We start from the raw sequence: 5,242 nt of genomic DNA, 5'->3' as shown, positions 1-5,242 counted from the left end.
GCGGCTGCGTGGACGGGTTACTTGTAAGTGATGCCCAGTACGAAGGGAAAGGCGTGGGGATGCGGCCAAGATGTATGGTGTCTGATGAAGCGAGCTGTAATAGAACTTGTGAAAAAGGATTAGTGAATCAATGCGGCGCCGGGATAACAGTGAATCTAAGCCGGATCGTGCCTTCAGTAGCGATACGCTTGTGTGATAAGAGTACGGTGAATGAATGAATCTTACCCCGAGATTTTGGACTGATTCGAGTGCATTGAATAGATATGCTTGATGCGGGGACCATATCGGAGATGCGTACTCAAATTTCGGACGTACAAGTGTTTTAAATGCTAGTAGTTTAACGTTTGAGGTGCATGACGTAAGTGGCGTTTTAAGAATCCCAAGGTTCGGTTAGCTGAGACAGTAATGCGCACCACATGAACAGTCCAACCTAATCAAATGAAAGGGTGACACAAAGGTACTCAAATGAATCTACTTTTTCTAAGGGAGTATTACTGATGTTACAGGGCATATATGTAGGAGGGCTGATGACGGCGAGTGAAACATATTACTTCACATTTATTGGGGTTAAGGGTCATTAGCCAGTCGTTACACCAGTGTTGCGCTTTGTTAATGTTGTGTCCGCGATAGCTCACCTGATAACCGAACTGTCGTTAGTGCGCATGTGCCCACTAGTGCTTAAATGGTAGCGCTCAATGCACGATCGACACATTCGTATGTAACCGTCTGCCCGTGAGCTTCGGGTAATAAATGTTGCTGTTCCCCGTTGGAACCCTGGCCTGTCAGTCTCTGAACGAGACTCAACACTGGCGACGTAGGATGGGATGAAAAAATCGAGAAGCAGCGAGCAGTTGGTTGAAGCGAAAATGCAGTCTGCAGGGCAGCTGGGCCAGATGGAGTCGTTCGACGTTACTGAAAGCGACTGGACGGAATACAAGGAGAGGTTGACATCTTTTTTTATTGTCAACAAGGTTCCCGACAGCGACAAGGTACACGCATTCCTCAGCATCATCGGACCGCGTACGTATGGGTTGCTGAAGTCGTTGGCTACGCCGGACCTACCGTCGGAAAAAAGTTTCGAACAACTGAAGAGCCTCTTGGATGCACATCTTGCCCCAAAGCCGTCCATAATCGGGGAGCGAGCGAAGTTTTACCGACGAACACAGAGCGAAGGCGAGTCTCTGCCCGAATATGTTGCGGAACTTCGGAAGTTGGCCCAGAGTTGTCAGTTTGGAGCGAATTTGGACGAAGCGCTGCGGGATCGTTTCGTTTGTGGACTACTGCGAGAGGACGTGCAGCGAGTACTCTTTACCGAGGACGACAAACTGACGTTCCCGAAAGCAGTCGAGCGCGCCCTGGCAATGGAAGCAGCCCGGAAAAATGTCGCCGAGACTAGAGTCGTGGAGTCAATGACCACACAGCTGCACCAAATGGAGGGAGAAGGTAATTATGCCCCTGCTGATCTGTACGAGGCGCAAGCGATTGCCGGTAGGCAGCTACAGGCTTGTTATCGCTGCGGTTCTCAGAGCCACACGCATTCACTATGCCCGTACGTTAAGGAGACGTGCTATAAGTGTGGAAAGAAAGGGCATATTCAAAGGGCCTGTCGCAGCAACAGGCAATCTTTTGACGGGCATCAGCAGAAACGGAGTGTGAAAACGCTGAAAGTGGTGACGCAGGTGCCACCCATGGGCGTTTCGGAACAAGTGTCTTCTTGTCGCACTGCTATTTTTCTTGGACTAAAGATAAATGGAGCACTGGTGGAAATGGAACTTGACACGGGAGCCGCAGTGTCTATCATGCCTTACAAGCAGTAGGTCCCTTCAGCTAGCTGCGAACCAACCGACATCGTCCTGCGCACCTATACCGGAGCCCTCGTCCAACCTTGCGGCGTGGCGGTCGTCAGTGTGCAGCACGGCGAACAGACGGCGAAACTACCACTCTACGAGGGTGGCGATGCGGGCTTGTTGGTTGGTCATACTTGAATGAGTTGAGCGCATACGAGGACACGGACAGAAGGAAGAGACTGCGCAAAACTGGTATATGAATCGGCAGGAGAATGAAATAAACCATTGTTGTTAGTAGCGCCAGTGTGTGTACGTCTCTTCCTTCTGTCCGTGTCCTCGTATGCGCTCAACTCATTCAAGTACCACTCTACCTCGTCGATCAAGCAGGACCACCGCTGCTAGGGCGTGAATGGCTGCACACAGTACGGCTAGACTGGAACCAGATTTGGGGCCTCAACCACGTCTCAAGGTCAGTGTTCGACTTGTCTTCCCGAATGAAGGAAAGGCTAGAGACGTTGCTTGCAAAATACAAAATGCTGTTCAAGGATGAGCTAGGCGCTATCACAGACGAAAGGGCCGAGCTGTTTTTCAAAGCCGACCACCGGCCGAGATTCCTAAAAGCAAGGAATGTGCCATTCGCATTGCAGTCAGCAGTAGAAGCAGAGATAGAAAAATTGGTTCAGCTGGGAATACTCACAACCGTGAATACATCAGAATATGCCACGCCCGCCGTCCCTGTGATAAAGAAAGATGGAAGCATACGCCTATGTGGGGATTATAAGACAACGATAAATCTTTCACTGGACATCACACACTATCCGCTGCCTAAAATCGATGATCTATAGATCATGCATTTTACTAAGATAGACCTCAACAGGGCATACCAACAAGTACTCATGGCGGAAGAGTCGAAGAAGTACCTAACTTTGAACACGCAGAAAGGGCTGTTCGTAGTCAACAGGCTACCCTTCGGAATAGCGTCAGCGCCAGGTATTTTTCAGAAAATAATGGACACAATGCTGAAGGGCCTAAACGGAGTTTGTTGTTATCTTGATGACATATTGGTCACGGGAAAAAACGCTGAAGAACACATGATAAACCTAGAAGCACTCTTGAGATGTTTGCTGGAGCGAGGCGTCAGAATAAAGAAAGAAAAATGTGCGTTCTTTCAAAATGAGCTGTGTTACCTGGGGCACAAAATCAGTGCAGCAGGAATATCTGCGTCACCAGAGAAAATTGAAGCAGTCATAAACGCTGCCGCACCGACAAACAAGCAGCAACTGCAGTCCTTCCTAGGTGTCGTGAATTACTATGGAAAGTTTGTGCCTAATCTATCAACAGTTGCTGCGCCCTTTTACCAGCTTTTACGGAAGGACGCGCCTTGGTGCTGGGACGAGTGCTGCCGAGAAGCGTTCAAAGAAGTTAAAAGAACGTTGTCATCGCCGCAGGTGCTGGCCCATTACGACCCGGCTCGACCATTGAAGCTGGCCTGTGACGCATCGCAGTACGGGGTAGGTGCAGTGCTTTCCCATGTTTGTGAGGACGGGAAGTCTAGACCAGTTGCTTTTGCTTCGCGCACGCTTTCCGAAGCAGAGAAGAAATATAGCCAGCTTGAAAAAGAGGCGTTGGCCATAATCTTTGGCATAAAAAAGTTTCATTGCTATATTTATGGCCGAGCATTCACTTTAATCACTGATCATAAGCCCTTACAGCAAATTTTGGGGCCAACAACAGGTATCCCGCCGATCGCGGCTGCGCGCCTACAGCGGTGGGCTGTGACGCTGTCGGCATACAGATACGACCTTCTTTTCAAAAACTCGGCCGATAACGCAGAAGCCGATTTTTGTTCCCGTTTGCCGCTACCATGTGTGAAAGACGAAACGCAGGAATCTGAAGAGACTTTCTATTCATTGCGGCTGGCCTCTCTACCAGTGTCGAGCAAAGGGATTGCGCATGCCACAGAGCAGGATAATGACCTGGTGAAAGTAAAAGAGTGCGTAAGCACAGGCTGGCCAAGATTTGTCAGTGATGATAGACTGAAACAGTACTTCGCCAGACGCAATCAACTGACATTGCATCAAGGATGCATTATGCTGGGAACACGAGTCGTCATTCCCGCAAAGCTGCAGATGGCAGTTCTGGACGAATTACACGAGGGTCACCCAGGTATAGTTCGCAGCAAGGCGCTAGCGCGTAGTTACGTCTGGTGGCCGTCCATCGATGGGGACCTTGAGCGTATGGTGAAATCATGTGCAGATTGCCAAGAACAGCGCAGTGCCCCTTGCAAAGCTCCGTTGCACCCGTGGTCCTGGCCCTCAGCGCCGTGGCAACGCATACATATAGATTTTGCAGGGCCATTTCAACAGTCAATGTTTCTTATAGTGGTCGATGCTCACTCGAAGTGGCCAGAAGTATTCCTGATGCGTTCAACTACTACAGATGCCACGATTGAGTGCTTAAGAGATGTTTTCGCTCGTTTTGGGTTCCCTGAGACGATTGTGTCAGATAACGGCCCACAGTTCACGTCACAGGAGTTCAAGCAGTTCGTGAGGGAGATGGGTTGCCGACACGTGCAAACAGCCCCCTACAATCCCAGTGCCAATGGACTCGCGGAACGTTTCGTCCAAACCCTGAAGAACGCGCTAAAGAAGGATGACGCACGACAACCAATGAAGCTAAAGCTCAACAAGTTCCTGCTCGCTTATCGCAACACGCCCATGCTACAACGCACGAGGCACCAGCCAACTTGTTGTTGGGGCGACGTTTGCGCACCCGCCTGGATGTGCTCAAACCCGCCGTGGGGGAAAGGGTGGCGTACGAACAGTTCAAACAAACGGTGAACAGACGGTGTCGTGTGCGCGAAGTGAGTGTTGGTGACCACGTTCTTGCACGCAATTACAGGGGACAGCCCAAATGGATGCCTGCTGTGGTGACTGCTCAAAGTGGACCAGTGTCTTTAGGGTACGAGCATCGACACCTTCGGGATGCTTCGAGTGGCGGCGCCACAAGAACCAGCTACTTCAAGGCACGGCAGGGCTTGCCGAAAACGCCGCGCAAGACGACGGTTTCTCCGTGTGGCCACAGAGCGACACCGAGCCGGAGCCAGCACCTTCATTGCCTGCAGCTAGTGTTTCGCCTTCACCAACGACGTCGGTGACGGACACTTCTCGAGGCGACCAGGATCGACGCTACCCATTAAAGGGACCCTGAAACGGTTTTGACGATTATGTACGAACACATTGAGCCGGTAGAACAAGTCCTAAGGATCATTTACAGACCGATTTAAGCTCTGTCCCAGGTGAAAATTTGCAACTGGGAATGCAACTGGTCCCAACTGGTCCCAGTTCAAATGGTTTATGGAACAATTCCCAGCGGGGACCAGTTGGGTCCCCACTGCAACTGGTCCCAGCTGATCCCAGTTGGGTCCCCACTGCAACTGGTCCCAGTTGGGTCCC

At 50.7% G+C, this 5,242-nt stretch overlaps 1 pseudogene; it reads left to right on the top strand.

The window, feature by feature from the left end:
• The first annotated feature begins 874 nt into the window (after positions 1-874).
• On the top strand, positions 875-4,997 carry LOC125759079 (uncharacterized; annotated as a pseudogene).
• Positions 4,998-5,242: the final 245 nt, after the last annotated feature.

Source organism: Rhipicephalus sanguineus, chromosome 7 (assembly GCF_013339695.2).
Source record: "Rhipicephalus sanguineus isolate Rsan-2018 chromosome 7, BIME_Rsan_1.4, whole genome shotgun sequence".
Taxonomy (NCBI): domain Eukaryota; kingdom Metazoa; phylum Arthropoda; class Arachnida; order Ixodida; family Ixodidae; genus Rhipicephalus; species Rhipicephalus sanguineus.
Note: the sequence above shows the minus strand (reverse complement) of the source record. Positions and strands in the feature narration are given on the sequence as shown.